The 18647-nt window shown below is 47.8% G+C and overlaps 1 protein-coding gene across 2 annotated transcripts in view; it reads left to right on the top strand.

Moving 5' to 3' along the window:
* LOC133221005 (uncharacterized) overlaps positions 1 to 18647 on the top strand; it is a 128560-nt gene that overhangs the window by 69904 nt on the left and 40009 nt on the right. The window contains exon 1 of one of the 2 annotated variants that reach the window (XR_009727849.1): positions 673 to 1128. The exons of the other annotated variant lie outside the window; for it this stretch is intronic. The gene's annotated coding sequence lies outside the window, so the exon portion shown is untranslated. Of the gene's footprint in view, positions 1 to 672; positions 1129 to 18647 lie in introns of those variants that run through there. 2 annotated transcript variants of the gene reach the window in all.

Genomic DNA, 18647 nt, shown 5'->3' with positions numbered 1-18647 from the left:
CTGAACCTGGGAAGCCTCCCTGTCCTGTTGAACGTGGTTCTGTGTCTTTTCTTGCTGTGCTTTTCTTGGAAGGGGGAATTGAGCTTTATGAGCTTTCATGCGCTCTGAGGTTCTCAAATCAGTCTGACATGGATCCTACCAGAGAATTTCTCCATATGGGATTATGGCTCTCATCCAGCTGGAATGCTTTACACCAGCCAAAATGGCACCAGGCTGATACTCAGCGATGGATGCTGCCCTCAGACAGTGGAAGGAGCAGTTTGGTTCACCCTACTGTCAGCATCTCTGTGCTCAGAGGGGTTCCTGTCTGTGTTCCTCCAGGTTGGTAGGTGGGGATTGACACCCAGAATGCTTATAGAGCCCTAGCAGGCATTTGAAGCTGAGGAGAGTGAAGCCCACTCTGGTGTTTCAATCTTGGGAAGTGGTGTTTTCACTTGCAGAGGGTTGTCAGTCAGTGGGGTGCTTAAGAAAGAGCGATGTGGATCACTGTAGCATGGTGTAAAGCAAGGAGAAGGCTTGCAGTGCCTTTGTGGGTAAAGTGAAGGGGGAGTTCTGTGACATAAAAGGGTAAAATGAGTGAGATTCAAAATGAAATATGAAGGAAATGGTGTTTGTGAGGAGCAGCTCGGTGTGGTTTGGGTTTCCTTCCTCTCTTAAATCAGTGGAAAAAATCCACAGCCTTGAGATGTAATCAGGTCCTGCCTGCGTTTCTCGCCATGTCCATCCCACAGCAAGGCCTCCAGGAGGTGTGGGGAATGTAGGAATAGGGATAGTTATTTCAGAGCTGGGGTTGTGTGGCTGAGGTGTGGGATGGCAGCAGTGCCCCTGGAGCCATCAGTAGGATCCACATCCATTGGTGACCAGCCAGGCTCTGTGTAAACTGTGGTGTTTTGGAGTTCTTAACCTCTAAAACCCACTTACTTCCTTTAATGATGCACAGAGACAAGTATTGCCAAAGAGCAGTTCTAACACTAGCATGGGGATAGCCATGACAAGATGGGATCAACAGGCTCGGCTGTGCTTAGGAAGTGCACCCTGGTTGTCCAGAAGAGCTTAAATGAATGAGGAAACCCCCAACATTTTCATCAGAAGTAATGGGGTGAGATAAATCTGTCCTTAAAAGATCAGGTTTACTTTGTGTGTTACCACGTCCCGATTGCTCTGTGTGGTCAGTGGCAGTGTATCAGTTGAGCTGGTTTGGGGGTTTTAAGATGAGTTGGTGTCAGTCTGGGGTTATTAATACCCTACCAGAGAAAAGCCCCAAACCCCAACCCAATAAAACCCCAACCCTAACCCCTTTGGAGTGTATCTTTCAGCACATCAGTTGTTAGTGATTGTTCATCCAAGTGACTGATCTGACTGGCTGGAAATTTCGTGGTGCTTTACCCTCCACGTTATGGGAAGGCTCAGGCTCAGGTTTGTGTGTGGGTGAATGGACAATACCACTGAGTGCAAACACAGACTCAGAAGCACCCTTTGGGCTGAGGTTAATGAAGTTTTTCTGTTCCCTTTTGGCCTGTGCGTGGCTTCCCCTACAAGAGTGCAGACTGGTCTGAACGCTGTCAGTGTAGAGCTGGGGTTTAGTGCTGATGGATCTCAGTTTCTAGCAGGCTGGGAATGCTCTGGTGGCCACCAAATGATGCCAGAGCCAGGGCTGAATGCAGGTGTTTGCTTCCATGGGGATGTTCTCTGGTCTCTTAGGGAAAGACAGCGTTTTCTAAGGGACCGAAGGATGGTGAGAGCACGCTGTTAGTTTGTTCCCATCAAATAAGTATAGATGGACTACAGATGCTAAGGAATGGGCTCAGGACAGTGAAGACGAGGGGTATTTTCACTTATTGCCAGCTAATAATAAAGATAAATTAACACAAAGTGTCTGTGCTTTGGGAGAATACTCATTCAAGCAGTTGTAACTTGTAGTGACTATACAACTGTGTAGTTACCGTAGCAGTTATAGTAACTTGGAGGTCAGATGTTGAGTGCTTCCCATGATTCCCAAGGAAACGACCTCATAGTCATTACATAGGTAGAAACCTCCCTGACATCAGTGCTCAGGATGTGGTGGTGTTGCTGAGGCCTGGAAATAAAGAGGTTGACTCCATTGTGTGTCAGATACGAGGGAGCCCTGCTCAGCACTCACTGCAATCAGGGTTGTGCTTACTGCCTTCATATTGCCTGTTTTCACCTTCGGGAGGGTCCTGAGCCTATTTCAGGGACAACATTTCCAGTATCTTCTATTTTAGGCTCTTGACGCAGGGTCTGAAGCGCTGTTGAGGTGTTGGCAGTGATACAGAATGTGTCTTGTTTACAGTAACTCCTTCCCAGATTTGTAGCACAAATACCATCTCTGCAGCGCTTCAGGGCTCTGGTCCCTCTGGACCTGAGGGTTTCATCTCACTTAACTCGCATTGTGAAAGGTTATACCCATCTAATCCAGATGGATGAGGATGAATGTCATCTGGCTGGCTGATTTTTCAGAGAGCTCAAGGGAGTCTCTTAGTGGCTGGAGTAGTTTCAAACTGGTTTCAAGGAGGTGATCCTGCCCCTCTACTCTGCTCTCGTGAGACCTCACCTGGAGCATTGTGTGCAGTTCTGGTGTCCTCAACATAAAAAGGACATGGATCTGTTGGAACAAGTCCAGAGGAGGCCACGAGGATGATCAGGGACTGGAGCACCTCCTGTATGAAGATAGGCTGAGAAAGTTGGGGCTGTTCAGCCTGGAGAAGAGAAGCTGCGTGGAGACCTCATAGCAGCCTTCCAGTATCTGAAGGGGCCTATAGGGATGCTGGGGAGGGACTCTTCATTAGGGACTGTAGTGATAGGACAAGGGGTAATGGGTTAAAAGTTAAACAGGGGAAGTTTAGATTGAATAGAAGGAGGAAATTCTTTCCTGTGAGGGTGGTGAGGCACTGGAATGGGTTTCCCAGGGAGGTTGTGAATGCTCCATCCCTGGCAGTGTTCAAGGCCAGGTTGGATGAGGCCTTGGGTGATATGGTTTAGAGCAAGGTGTCCCTGCCCATGGCAGGGGGTTGGAACTGGATGATCTTAAGGTCCTTTCCAACCCTAACTATTTTACGATTCTATAAACAGCAAGTAGCAAGATCTGCTCTTCTTTTTCCCATCGTTGTTCTACGCAGGGAACTTCAGCTTCCTTCATAGTTGTTAATTCTTGATGTTCTGCCATGAAAAGCAGTCTAAAGATAATTGTGCAAAGGCAACTTTGTGCTCAGTGTGGAGGGGTATTTGTGTTGGTAGGAGAGGATTAACATCCTAAACTCTTTGGTGGAATTCACTTGAAAAAGACCTTGCTTTGGTGCATGAACAGTTTGGTACAATGATACTGCTTCTCTTCCTTGAAGATCTTCCAACTTCAAAAAATACACCCTGCCATATGTTACTGTAATAGCAGCACATGAACTGTATTGAAAGATAAATGAACAGAACTGCAATTGGAGGTTTTAATTCTGCAGAGGGGTCCATTTTGGATCCATTTTTTACTCTACAAAAGATCTAAACTTAGTTTTACCACATGCCCTTGCAAAACATTTTGGGGCTGAGCTCAGGATGAAGAGGATGAGAAGGAAGAAACAGGAACTCCTGCAGTACCAGTGCTGGGGAAGGTATTTGGTGAGTAGACAGTGAAACTGCTATTGCAGAAAACAGTGCTCTGAGATTTAAAGGCTGCATATGACAGACTGAGGGAGCTGGGCTGGGGCAGCCTGGAGAAGAGAAGGCTCCTGAAGGGGAGACCTTAGAGCAGCTCCAGTGCCTAAAGGGGCTGCAGGAAAGCTGGAGAGGGGCTTGGGACAAGGGCCTGTAGGGACAGGCCAAGGGGAATGGCTTGAACCTGCCCGAGGGGAGACTGAGCTGAGCTCTTAGGCAGAAGCTCTTCCCTGTGAGGGTGCTGAGGCGCTGGCACAGGGTGCCCAGAGAAGCTGTGGCTGCCCCATCCCTGGCAGTGTTCAAGGCCAGGTTGGACACAGGGACTTGGAGCAAGCTGCTCCAGTGGAAGGGGTCCCTGCCCATGGCAGGGGTTGGAGCTGGAGGAGCATTAAGATCCCTTCAGTACAAACCACTCTGTGATTCTACATGTGCCATCCAGTCCAATGCAGGATTCATCTTTTGCTTTATGGCAGATTTGCCTTTCCTTGGTCATTTGCCCTTTTTGTTATGTCATAATTTGCTGTTATAGTTGTTGATGCTCAACCTGGAAACAAGCTGTGCCTGTACTGTTAAAGGAAACAAGGTTTAGAGGGTTTGAAGTGTCCTGTGGCCATCCATGCTCTTAGTTTTCATTACAATCATGACCCTGCTTGTCCAGCTGATCTGAGCTACGTCCACTTTGAGGACAGGAGGAGGCTGCGTTTGATCCTGGCAGGGTTGTGTGGATCCAGGTTACACAGTGGCACTTGTCCTCAGTGCCAGAAATACATACAGGTACAGGTAGAGGGGTAGGCACAATGACTTGGTGCCCAGTGCTTTGTCTGTAACAATAGTTATAACATAGGGATGCTGGGGAGGGACTCTTCATTAGGGACTGTAGTGACAGGACAAGGGGAATGGGTTAAAACTGAAACAGGGGAAGTTTAGATTGGATATAAGGAGGAAATTCTTTCCTGTTAGGGTGGTGAGGCACTGGAATGGGTTGCCCAGGGAGGTTGTGAATGCTCCCATCCCTGGCAGTGTTCAAGACCAGGTTGGACGAGGCCTTGTGTGACATGGTTTAGTGTGAGGTGTCCCTGCCCATGGCAGGGGGGTTGGAACTTGATGATCTTAAGGTCCTTTCCAACCTTAACTATTCTATGATTCTATAACATATATATATTATATAATATATACTATATGTGTCTATAATGTAGTCATAAGGTGTCCTGGGTTCAGCAGTGGCAGTCATTTTTCTCCTTCTTGGTAGCTGGTGCAGTGCTGGGTTTCGACTTTCGGCCTGGGAACAGAGCTGAAAAACAATGATGTTTTGGTTTGGCCAAGGAGTTTGTGATCCTCATGCTCTGCCAGGGAGGAGGGAAGCCGGGAGGAAGCAGGGACAGGACACCTGACCCAAACTGACCAAAGAGGTATTCCATACCACAGCACATCATGCCCAGGAGGTAACTGGGGAGGGACCCGGGAAGGGGCTGGAGTGGACTACAGGGTTGGAGGAGGTATCGGTCGGTGCTTGGTCGGGCTGGGGGGGAGAGTTATCTGTCAGCTGGTGCTGAGGTGTTGTATTCTCTTCCCTTGTTATTTCCTTTATCATTGCTATTATTGGTGGTAGCAGCAGTGATTTGTGTTACACCTTAGTTACTAAACTGATCTTATCTCAACCCGGGGGAGTTGCATTCTTTTTGATTCTCCTCTCCGTCCCTCCGAGAATAGGGGAGGGCAAGAAGGGTGTCAGTGAGTGAAGGAGCTGTCTGGCTGGGTTTGAACCACGACATAAGACAAATCATTCTGAGCAGCACAAGAAACTTTGATACAGAATTGAGCATCCATCTTCTCTGATAGCTTTTAGATTGTAGCCATTGGTTCAGTTGTCTTCTGCTCTTGATTTACAATAACTTTAAGACACAAATATTTAGTGTTGAGGGGGTGATTTGGACTTTTGAGTGTTAGTGTTATTCCTTTAAAATGTGTTTGTGTATTTGGACAAAGCTCGTGGACCATTTAACCATCCTCTTAATTGTGCACAGGTAGTTAAGATGCCCTTTGTATGTTTAATGTAGGCATTTGCTAAGGAAAAGCTTTAATTCTCCCTCTGAACATCATTTGGGACCAGAGTCATAATGGACTCGAATCTCCAGGATTACTCTGTTTGCTGATCTGACACTGCTTTCTGCAGTGATCTTGGAAGGAAATGTCAGTTTAACTCATGTTTCATTAAAGCTGTTCATACTTATTGTAGTGCTTACATCAGGTGCTGGTAATATTGGAAAGGTTGGAAAACTGTGCTGCCAAAGAGTCCTTTTTGGTCTTCCCTTGTTTTTCTTTTCCCTTGGTATCAAAGACCTGATGGGAGAGCAGGAACCTTTCAGTATTCCTCACTAAGGGTTTGGGCACAATTAAGCCAGTAGTTTTCCAGTCATAGAATCACAGAATGGTTTGTGTTGGAAGGGCCTTAAGATCATCCAGTTCCAACCCGCTGCCATGGGCAGGGACCCCTTCCACTGGAGCAGCTTGCTCCAAGCCCCTGTGTCCAACCTGGCCTTGAGCACTGCCAGGGATGGGGCAGCCACAGCTTCTCTGGGCACCCTGTGCCAGCCCCTCAGCACCCTCACAGGGAAGAGCTTCAGCCTTGGTAATTAATGACACTGTTTATAAATAACATTGAGAGATCTTTTTCTGTGCCTTCTAGGGTTGGTTTAGGAGGGGGGGAGGAATGTCAGCCAAATTTCAGGCATTTCTGTGCTACCTTGGAGACTAGAAAATGTTTCATTATTGGCACCCCAGATCCCTTACGTAACCTGGTAATTCTGGGAACAGGAATTGGGAGAAGAATGCAGAGCACTTGGAGTATTTTCATGAAATTACAAGATTCAGAAACTGCACTAAATACTTCAGTGTCTCCTGCGGAGCCAGGCTGAGAGAGCTGGGCTGGGGCAGCGTGGAGAGGAGAAGGCTCCTGAAGGGGAGACCTTAGAGCAGCTCCAGTGCCTAAAGGGGCTGCAGGAAAGCTGGAGAGGGGCTTGGGACAAGGGCCTGTAGGGACAGGCCAAGGGGAATGGCTTGAACCTGCCCAAGGGGAGACTGAGCTGAGCTCTTAGGCAGAAGCTCTTCCCTGTGAGGGTGCTGAGGCGCTGGCACAGGGTGCCCAGAGAAGCTGTGGCTGCCCCATCCCTGGCAGTGCTCAAGGCCAGGTTGGACACAGGGGCTTGGAGCAAGCTGCTCCAGTGGAAGGGGTCCCTGCCCGTGGCAGGGATTGGAACTGGGTGAGCTTTAAGCTCCCTTCCAACCCCAACCATTCTATGGGTCTATGGAGTTCCCCAGAAATACGAGTATTCCAGGCTGCTGGAATGCACTTTGGTTGCTAGGGTTGCATCCTTAAGGTGTTAAATTCCAGGCTCACAGAGTAAATGACACATTGGCAATTACTGCATAAACCCAGTGTATTTGGGTTTGCAGCATATTAAAAGGGAATCAACCCCCGGAACGGGCACATATTTAGGACATGCTTTGTGTGCTGGTCATGTGCAGCCCCCAGCACAGGCCTGTAGGGAAGGAAGTTGCCCTGATCTCTTACTACTCTCTGGAGGAGTTTTGTGTTCTCCAAGTTCAAGGCTTGTAGTTCAAACGATGGAAGCCAGAAGGGGAATTTCCCTGCTTTTACCTCCTGTGAAACAGTGTGGCTTATTTAACCTGCTCTGTTTGCTCAGAACTCTTCCTATGTTCAGTGAAGGAAGGCTTGATTATTTTCGTTGTCGAATGAAGATAGTGACCGGTTGCTGTTTCCTGCTTGGTGAATGTCCTGGTTCTAAAGTTGCTTAGAAGTTGCTATATTGTGAGACCACCTCCAAGGTACAGGGAGTCTGACATAGGAATCCACAGCCTCAGGATGACTCAGAATCAAAAATGACTCAGTTATGCCTTATTCTGTTTAAATGAATCTTTTAAAATACAGAATTAGAAGTAAAACAAGAAGTTTAGGGTGCCTTGTCCAGTCCTGTGTGATTTCACTTGCTCTGTGCATTAGGGAAGAGGAGCAAAGAAGCTGTGAATGCTCCATCCCTGGCAGTGTTCAAGGCCAGGTTGGACAGAGCCTTGAGTGCCATGGTTTAGTGTGAGGTGTCCCTGCCCATGGCAGGGGGTTGGAACTGGATGATCTTAAGGTCCTTTCCAACCTGAACCATTCTATGATTCCATGATAGCTTCAGAGGGATATGATTTAAGGGCAGGAGAGTGATGGAGTAAACCAGAGGAATGAGCTGCACTGGAGATGTTTTGAGTATCCCAGAAGGCAGAATCTTTGTCTGTAGCAGAGACTTTGAAGATTTAGGACCCAGCATAAATAAGAAATAATAAGTATTTAAGGTTAAATACATAGCCTGCAGTTCCTGAGGAACAACCTGTGAGTTTTCAATAAGGAGTCCCAGAGATCCTGCTTACAGTGTGGTTTCTGGGATGGTGTTTTTTAGTATAGATCAAGGGTCAAATATAAACCAGTGCGTTTCAGTTTGATTCTTCAGTGTTCAGAATCTATATCCTTTATTTTTCTGTGTCAAGAAACAATCTTCTTTTACTACAGCATTTCTTGTACTGTTACTCATCTGCCAGGACACATTTGTGATGTTGATCAGTTTGTTCTTTCCATTCCCCTTTCCTCTTGGGATGCTCCGTGCACGTGTTAGTGATGGAGGCAGAGTATGTGCTCTGCAAGTCACATCTCATACTGACTTACTGAACTGTGTGTACTGTCCACTTCCATTCCTTCAAGTACATCCTAACTTCAGGCTCTGGAGTGACAGAAGGGACAGCAATAAAAGGTGTTTGGATGATGGGAGGGCCGGGAAGGGGGAGCTGTGCCATGAAAGCAGCAAGCACGTCTGTGTTCACTTCTGTTAATAGCTTTTTTGGCTAAACTGGTGTCCTCTATTTACATAAATCCTCCTCGTATTCTGATAATACGTAAATGACCATCTGTTTCTCACCTGTATTTAGGTTCTATATTTTCTTTCCTTTCTGTCTTTAGCTTCCATGAAGTAATGAGGTGACAGAAAACCAGCAGATCAGGTATTTTCCATGCTTGTATTTTTGCAGATATGTTTGTTGAGGTGGGGGGAAGGAACCATCTTGAAAGTGCTTCTTTCAAGTTAAAAGAGCACAGGCAACACACAACAGTAAGCATTACATAGCACTAAAAGTAAAATGAAGCATTGCAATTAACTTCAATACTAGTTTTAGGATTTCCTAGCTAGCTTTTGATACGTTTTAAGATGCATATCTCTATACCAAGCCTGTAATGCAGTCTGGCTTTGCATGCAAGATAAGCATTTTTGCACAGAAGTTCCTTTTGGAGTGCCTTCAGAGAGCTCTCCTGGCCAAACACACCAAGTAGGGATAAATATTGAACAATCCTATAGCCAGGAAGTGATAAGTTATTTCACATTGGAGCTTGTTTGGCTTCCAGCTGTAGCATCTTGCTGTGCCTTTCACTCCAGAGATTGCAGGGTTGGTTGTTATTTATCATATTCACAAAGTACCTATAAACCCAAGTCCAAATACTCATGTTCTGCTTAATAAAGGAGACCTTTAATCCCAGTCAGACCAGCTCTTTTCTGAGGTCTTCCTTTGAATGCTTGCCAGTACTTCAGCTTGCTCACAGTGTGGATGTCAGAACTGGACGTGAAGTTCTAGCTTTGGATTTAGCTTAGGATTCAGAGCAGTGGGAGTTGTCAGCCAAGCCTTTAATACAGCTTTGCCTTGCACTGGCAGTCCATACTGGGTGATTCAGTTACTTCAGAGCCATTTTCTGGGTATGAAGTGTCCCAAGGGATGGAGGAGGAGCCTGCATCCTTTCCTTGGAAATGTGTGGCTTTGATTTGTGAGGATTAAAATCATAGAATCATAGAATGGTTTTGGTTGGAGAAGACCATAAGGTCACCTAGTTCTAATCCCCTGCCAAGGGTGGTGACACCTTCCACTAGACCAGGTTCCTCCAAGCCCTGTCCATCCCTGGCCCATGCCAGGGATGGAGCATTTATCACTGCTCTGAGCACCCTGCACCTCACCACCCCACAGGAAAGAGCTTCTTCCTTATCTCCAACCTGCACGTTCAGGGGAACTGAAGTTCCCCTGTTTTAGTTTGAACCCATCACCCCTTGTCCTGTCACTACAGTCCCTGATGAAAAGCTCCTCTCCAGCATCCTTGTAGCCCCCTTCAGATACTGAAAGGCTGCCTTCAACCACCACGGCCCTATGGAGTGTTACTGTTTCCTCTGCCAATACTTTGGTTATCTACAAACTTCCTCTCAAGTAATCTTATTACTACCTAGACTATAAAATTACCCATATCAGCTGTTCCTTCATGCCACTTGTAGTGTAACAGGCCAACATCCATTTGCTTTGTGTAAGAAAGCAGTTACCAGCTCTGGAAAAGATGAGGGGACTTTGCTATCCCAGGTGATTATTTTTACGGACAGAATGAGTCATTTTCATGTGGACTTTCAGCATGTGGGTGAGTGAATCATCAGGTGTTGAACAGATTAATCTCTTTAATGGGACACGCACAAGATAATGTTTTCTCACTGAGACGATGCATACCTGTCTAAAGACAGCATTACAGAGGCTGAAATAGGGTGGCATCATGTCCCCTTAAACATGTTACCTTAGGAGATGAGCCATGAAACAGCCCAGGATTGCTTTTCATAGTTCTTGGTGTGTGCGTGGGGTAGTGACCTTTTAAAGTACTCTGAAGAGCATTGACCAACAGTTGCATAAGAAACTGAGCACTGGCTTGACTTGCTCATGTTCTTTGTGTTATACAACACTTGCAGGTAGGTTTGTATCCGTCTGTGTTCCCAAGTAACAAGTGATAGGACAGGAGGAAGTGGCCTCAAGTTGCACCATGGGAGGTGTAGACTGGAGGTTACCCTGAAAGGACGGAGAGTGAAGCACTGGAACAGGCTGGCCAGGGCTGTGGTGCAGTCACCATCGCTGGAGGGCTTTAGAAGACATGTAAATGTGGTGCTTAGTGACGTGGTCTAGTGATGGCCTTTAGCAGTGCTGGGTTAACAGTTGGACTTGATCTGAGAGGTCTTTCGAACCCTGATGGTTCCATGTAAGCTTGCACACCACATGATAACGATCCATCATGTGTCAAGTGCCAAATGTCCATTTAGAGAAGGACATGGATCTCATGGAGCAAGTCTAGAGGAAGCCAGGAGGATGATCAGGGGGCTGGAGCAACTCCCATATGAAGACAGGCTGAGAACACTGGGGCTGTTGAGCCTGGAGAAGAGAAGGCTGCGTGGAGACCTCAGAGCAGTTTCCAGTGTCCAAAGGGGGCCTATAGGGATGCTGGGGATGGACTCTTCATCAGGGACTATAGTGATGGGACAAGGGGTGATGCGTTAAAACTGAAACAGGGGAAGTTTAGACTGGATATAAGGCAGAAGTTCTTCACTGTGAGGGTGCTGAGGCGCTGGCACAGGGTGCCCAGAGAAGCTGTGGCTGCCCCATCCCTGGCAGTGTTCAGGGCCAGGTTGGACACAGGGGCTTGGAGCAAGCTGCTCCAGTGGAAGGGGTCCCTGCTGTGGCAGGGGTTGGAACTGGAGGCGCTTTAAGGTCCCTTCCAACCCAAACCAGGCTGGGATTTCTATACTTTAGGTAGCAAAAGCACACTAAATTTGGTAGATTGCCTCAATGCTTTTTTCTTTCCTCAGTCCACAGCCAAGTTCAACCAGAATTAATGCTTTGTGTTGGGTTTGACTGAGATCAGGAAAATTACAGAGCAAACCCATCTTACTGTTATGACTGCCTTGAGATAGGAAATGAAGTATGAGACTTAGGCATGGGTAGGTAGGGTTGAGGGCTTCAGTCACATCTCACCACAGCTTTACATGAAAAACTGATGATCCTTCCTAGAACTTGAGTTCAGGTTTAATTTTGTGCTGTACTCTGAGCTCAGGGAATTTTCTCTATTGGTTTCATTATAAAGCATTTCTCAGTAGGTGCCTTTTGAAGGCTTTAGAAGAAATTAAAAGTTTTATAGAGAACCTTACATGGACAAAATAATAAGTGCAGCACAACTTCCTGTCTTACTCAGGGTTCCAGGCTGGAATTAGAGATGTGTTTTGGCCACCAAAGTAATGAAGGGAGATCACAGCCTCATCATAGGGTCCGAGGCTGGTTTGGGTTGGAAGGGACCTTAAAGCTCATCCAGTTCCAGACCCTTCCATGAGCAGGGACCCCTTCCACTGGAGCAGCTTGCTCCAAGCCCCTGTGTCCAACCTGGCCTTGAGCACTGCCAGGGATGGGGCAGCCACAGCTTCTCTGGGCACCCTGTGCCAGCGCCTCAGCACCCTCACAGGGAAGAGCTTCTGCCTAAGAGCTCAGCTCAGTCTCCCCTCAGGCAGGTTCAAGCCATTCCCCTTGGCCTGTGCCTACAGGCCCTTTGTCCCAAGCCCCTCTGCAGCTTTCCTGTAGACAAATCCATTCCCTGCAAAAGAAGGTGCGGATGCTTTTACAGCCTGACCAGGTATCTACCAGTAAAACCATCCTCTTCCTCCCTGCAGCCTCCTGAATATGGATGTTGGGGAGTGGAAGGGTTGAACACCACAAGTGCAATAATAATACCAACCCAACACCACCCCCTCTCTTCACACCCACCCCTTCCCAGCTGTCTAGCTCAGCACATTTCACACCACGCTTGCAAGGCCAGCATGATTACGAGTTAGGGTTAGCACAAAACTGAGCTATTTGAGAATTCCACGGTCTTTTACTGTGATGTTGAGCCTTGAATATCTCCAACCCCAAACCTGACAAATGCACAGGGGCAGGGAGGTCGCGCTTTCAAAACCCAACTCGTTGCAATAGAAAAAGGGGTTTCTTAACCTTGTCTTTCAAACAGAATTGAGTGTTGCCCCCTTGCACTTCTGTTGTCATCTGTTACGGATTTCTCCCTGCTCAGATCTGCAGCCCCTTCTCATGCTCCATAGGTTGTTGGATGTTAAAACATATGATTACTGGATTGTTTGTGACCTTCATTCTTGGTGTCCTTGGGCAAGGACCTGACTGTTCATGACCACATTCAGAGGAGATTGGCACCTCAAATCCTGTTTTCAGCTCTGGGCCCCTCACTGCAAGAGAGACATTGAGGTGCTGGAGCGAGGCCTGGAGCCTAAGTGTGATGGGGAAGGGCTGAGGGACCTGGGGGGTTCAGTGTGGAGAAGAGAAGGCTCAGGGGGGACCTGATGGCTGCCTCCAACTGCCTGACAGGAGGATGGAGCCAGGAGGGGCTGGGCTCTGCTCCCAAGGAACAAGGGATGGGACAAGAGGAACCGGCCTCAAGCTGCACCAGGGCAGGTTTAGATGGAGCTGAGGAACAATTCCTGCCCCAGAGGGTGCTCAGGCATTGGAACAGGCTGCCCAGGGCAGGGCTGCAGGCACCGGCCCTGCAAGTGTTCACACAGCGTGGAGAGGAGGCCTCAGTGCCATGGGGCAGTGGTGGCCTTGGCAGTGCTGGGAACGGTTGGGCTGGATGAGCTTAAAGGGCTTTTCCAGTGTCCTGGGTTCAGCAGTAGCAGTCATTTTTCTCCTTCTTGGTAGCTGGTGCAGCGCTGGGTTTCGACTTTTGGCCTGGAACAGAGCTGATAACAATGATGTTTTGGTTTGGCCAAGGACTTTGTGGGCCTCATGCTCTGCCAGGGAGGAGGGAAGCCAGGAGGAAGCAGAGACAGGACACCTGACCCAAACTGACCAAAGAGGCATTCCATACCACAGCACATCATGCCCAGGATGTAACTGGGAGAGTTACCTGGAAGGGCTGGGAGACTGCGGGGTTGGAGGAGGTATCGGTTGGTGCTTGGTTGGGCTGGGGGGAGCAAGTTATCGGTTGCCTGGTGGTGGGGTGTTGTATTCTCTTCCCTTGTTATTTCCTTTATCATTGCTATTATTGGTGGTAGCAGCAGTGATTTGTGTTATACCTTAGTTACTAAACTGATCTTATCTCAACCCGTGGGAGTTGCATTCTTTTTGATTCTCCTCTCCATCCCCCTGGGAGTAGGGGAGGGCAAGAAGGGGGCAGTGAGTGAAGGAGCTGCCTGGGTGGGTTTGAGCCACGACATCCAGCCTGGTTGATTCTATGATTCTCTAAAATAACAAGCTCTTTTACAGATCTTAGGCTGTGCAGGGGCTCTCTGAGGGAGCATCTTTATTGAGGCGAAAGCAGTGCACTTAGTTCTCACTCTGATTTTAGCTTCAAGGAGGCTTGCTCTAATTTAGTTACCCTTAGGCTAGAACGTGCTGCTTTTTAGGATTACAGACCAGCCATTAGTGGGAATGTAAGAGTAGGTGTGGATGCATGAAGGAAAGTGTGCGTAAAAGCTCCCAAAGGTGAGCCTCTTGCTGATAACGTGCTCGGATGTTGCGCTGTCCTTGATCCTATTTGTAGGTGGTACAGGTGAGAGCTGCCAGTGGTTTTCTATGTAATAGTCACTTCAGCCTTGCAGTCTGTGGTTGGTAAGCTTTGGTTGGCCTCAAACATGGGCAGTTGATTGCTATAAATGAGTTTTCATCTGTATATGCAGTGATTTACAGCTGTGTGTATGGGTCAGTGTCTTGGCTTTCAGGTGGCACAAGATGCGTGGCTTTCAAATACCCTTACAGACGGGTAGGGTTTGATTACTGGCACAGGCTGCCCAAAGAGGTGCTGAATGCCCCATCCCTGGCAGTGCTCAAGGCCAGGTTGGACACAGGGGCTTGGAGCAAGCTGCTCCAGTGGAAGGGGTCCCTGCCTATGGCAGGGGTTGGAGCTGGATGAGCTTTAAGGTCCCTTCAACCCCAACCATTCTGTGATTCTATGATGACAGCAGTTGGTGATAAGAACAGTCCAATTCCAGATCCATAGTGCATAACCTCACGCTCGGTCCACTGTCCCCTTTGCTTCTCTTTGCAACTTGCCTTTCATATGTAATATTTACTACCACATTTCTTCAAAGACCTTTATTCCTCATGGCAATATTAAGAGGCAAAGAACAGATTCCGTAGTTGCTATTTATGGGAGTAAGCTGCATACCAGTCACAGCCTCCCTGCTTGCTGCCCTGCTTTACAGGAGGTGTGAGAGCTGTGAATGCATCCTTCAGGATTTCAGCAAAGCCTTGATGCTTCACTTGGCTGTGCCAGAACACCCCCAGTGCATGTTAAGATGCAGGAACATCCCCTGGAGACACGTCAGAGTTCCCCAAGAAATGCCAAATGGGATATCAGACCTAGTGTACAGCCAGAAGGAATCACGGTGGTTGCCATCATAGATAGAATCATGGAATGGTTTGGGTTGGAAAGGACCTTAACAGTTCCAAACCCCTGCCATGGGTAGGGACACCTCACACCAGTCCATGTCACCCAAGGCTCTTTATAGCCTGGCTTTGAACACTGCCAGGGATGGAGCATTTATCAGTTTGAACCCATCACCCCTTGTCCTATTGCTACAATCTACCTTAATTTTCCCAGGGAAAGTGGGGTGATGTGGCTCAGTGGCTTTCCCTCTTCTTCCCACTCCTTTGGGCACAATGTGTGGGTGCAGGATCATGGGACTGACATAGGCAAACAGTGCTTCCACTCCGGACTCTTCCATCCCGCTCTGATTGTGCTCAGTGTGGCAGCTACAGCTGTTGGGAACACGCTGCACTCATCCTATTAACCCCCTAAAATTCAGCTTTTAATTTATTTGTCCTCCCGTTTGGAGGGAACAGCTAATGTGATTCCATGTAATAAACCCACCGAGGTGGCTTCCTAAAGGTAGATTTCCTTCAGATTCCTTTCTGTCATCGATAGATTGGGTTTAGCGTAGGCTTGTGTCAGTGTGAGTCACTCACAAGTGCCTCTTAATCCAATCAACCGGAGTGGTTTCTTACGGAAATACTGTTTTCTGAGTTCTATTTCTGTGATGGCCTTGTTGGATCCCCGCTGACTCCACTGGAAACATCTCCATGGAAAGAAATAGCTGGTGTAATTTCACGTGGTAAATGGACATTACAGCGAGTCGCAGAGAGGAAAAACAGCCTCAGGTAATGAGGGAATGTTGGAGATGGTCTCTGTGTCAGCATTAGTAGGTGTTTAGTAGCATTACTGAGCATCAAAAGCCCCATCAGAGGGGGTTGTGTGGTTGGGTTGGGGTGGGTTTGCGTTGGTTTGTATGGAGGGTAGAACAGCATTAATGGTTTCACGCTGAGGGTTTTTCCCTTATGTTCTTGTCACTGCCCTGCTTTGTGGTGGTGGCTGCATCACTCTGGGCCTTCATTTCCCCATAACACACTCGGCTCTGCTGAACACTAAACATCATGGAATGGTTTGTGTTGGAAGGGACCTTATGGCTCATCCAGCTCCAACCGCTGCCATGGGCAGGGACCCCTTCCACTGGAGCAGCTTGCTCCAAGCCTGTGTCCAACCTGGCCTTGAACACTTCCAAATCCTAGATGAAGAAATCCTAGATATAATCATGATTTCAGCCTTTTCCTGCCTTATTCCTGCAGCAGCCGCTGTTCAGTGGCAGCAGAAGGCAAAAGCTTTGCCATGGTTTGGAGTTTTTGCCTGCAGTAATACTAAACCTAGAGAAGGGATGTTTTCCCATCCCGAGGTAACAGTGCGCTTCTGTACCAGAGCACAGGGAGGCTCAACACTCTTTAAGAGATGGCTGTTAAACCTGGCCCTGTTTTGAGCTCAAATGTGCAGATTTATATTATACATGGGGAATTTCTAATGCTGAGAGGGGGAAAACATACATTTACTGGAGCAGTCAGAATTCAGTGTTTGTAACACATGCAGCGCTGCGGCTGCTGTAAGGCACCACAGTTTTCATCATCTTGTATCTACATGCATATACTGAGCTTCCAAATAGCTTCCTCCCCTCTGTCTCCACCATGGAATTTCATTGTGCGTGGTGTGAGGGATAAGCTGCTCAAACCCCCTCAGTTTCTGATGCCTGAAGACAGACTTGAGTAGATGTTTTTACTGCTTGATGGAACACACTGGCACTGAGTCTGTGCAGGAAATGCTGCCTGAGCAACTGGGTCCTTCATGGAGGAGACTGTAATCCTTATGGTGTGATAGGTTCCTCTGGTAGGTGGATGCTCCATGGCATGTTGCAAAGGCAGTTCAAGACTGGGTGAGGGGCTTTGGGCAAGGGCCTGTAGGGACAGGCCAAGGGGAATGGCTTGAACCTGCCCGAGGGGAGACTGAGCTGAGCTCTTAGGCAGAAGCTCTTCCCTGTGAGGGTGCTGAGGTGCTGGCACAGGGTGCCCAGAGAAGCTGTGGCTGCCCCATCCCTGGCAGTGCTCAAGGCCAGGTTGGACACAGGGGCTTGGAGCAAGCTGCTCCAGTGGAAGGGGTCCCTGCCCGTGGCAGGGGTTGGAGCTGGAAGAGCTTTAAGGCCCCTTCCAAAAGAAACCCTTGTATGGGTTGTAGGAGATTTGAGATCTGTCAGTGCTGGTGGTTTATTGGTAGCAACTCCAGATCCTAAGTAATTGAGATTTCAGCTAGTTTTACCCATAAACGTTATGATCTTTTGAGCAGATTCTCAAAGGAGTAAGAGGATACATGGAGACCTAAGGATTAACACAGCATCTAGAATAAAACCCCAACAGAAAGACAAAGCAGGGAGTGGTGCATCAGGTTCGTACATTAAATAAGTCATTCGTTAAGTAGAAACAAAGACAAACAATTCAAAATTGATATGAAAGCTTATCAGATAGGACTTATGTAAAATGCAGAGCACGAATAGATGGATAACTGGCATTAACAGGTAACATGAAAAGACCTTTCAAACACATTGGAAGTTAGGGGCAGTCACAGGATAACACAGGTCTACTCCTTAGCAAAGGGATGTTAAGAACCGAGAGTTATCACACTGCATAAACTGCTGAGTGTAACTGTTTAACTATGGGTACTTTGAAGGAGCCAGACCCCTTTTGGGTCTGCTGGGGGGGTAATTTTGGCCATTAACAGCTCTCATTTGAAAAGGGAGTGTATTGTGATTTTTCCCACCTGAGAGCAGTGCAGGCATTGCCATTGTAAACCCCTGTGTATGGGCAGGCAAACTGAGAGGTCAGGGCAAAATGTACTCAAAGACTGACAGTTATTACAAAGTAAGACTTTGTAAGTGTTTAAATACGTGTATTTCTGTTTATTGCAGTGGACTGATGCAGGTTGGGCAAGGCCACATTGCTGTGTCTGACACAAATGGGCTGTGTAGCAAAAAGGCAGCACAATGTGGAGCGAAAGGTGGTGGTCTGAAACAAAGCTGCTCTTTCCTGGGGAAATCTGATTGCTAAAACGAGCTCTTATTTCATTCAAATGTTACAATGAAGTTTTCTGTTCAAGTAAGAGCACAGAGAGAACTCTTCCAAAAGGAATGATGCTGAATGGAGAAGGGAAGGGCATGGATGGCTCTGGGTACTGGGATGTTGTAATCCATGCCCTGGCCATGGTTTCAGCCTGTGTTGGTGAGTGCTTGAGCGTCACCCAGAGATCAGCACGGAGCTGGGGCTGTTCCTGCTGGTCAGCTGGGATGTGGCTGCCCTGTTTGGGGCTAGGAAAGCTTGTCTAACCCCACGGCTACCAGCTGTGCTGCTGGGGCTGATCTGTGAGCCAGAGCACAGTCCCTAACCTGGAGTCACTGAGTCATAGGGTCACAGAATGGTTTGGATTGGAAGGGACCGTAAAGCTGCCACAGGCAGGGACATCTGCCACTAGGTGGGTTTCAGGGCTCAAGTGCACACTAGAGATGGGTCATGGAGAGCTTCTCATCAACCAGTACCCCAAAGTCCTTCTCCTTTGGGCTGATCTGTCAGAGCTGAGCAGCGTTTGGGGAGGCAGCAATCATTGCATTGATGGGGTATTTCAGAACATCAGCTGTGTCCTCAAGTGAATTTATCTGGGTGAGTACAATAGAGGGAAGAAGCTCATGGTAGGTGAGAGCAAGAGTGGAACCCATATAGCA

The sequence above is a fragment of the Neopsephotus bourkii genome, unplaced genomic scaffold, assembly GCF_033783945.1.
Source record: "Neopsephotus bourkii isolate Nb327-2 ecotype Australia unplaced genomic scaffold, CSIRO-AGI_Nbou_v1 NB_1505, whole genome shotgun sequence".
NCBI classification, from domain to species: Eukaryota; Metazoa; Chordata; class Aves; order Psittaciformes; family Psittacidae; genus Neopsephotus; species Neopsephotus bourkii.
The sequence above is the reverse complement of the archived record's forward strand: the minus strand, read 5'-3'. Positions and strand labels throughout refer to the sequence as shown.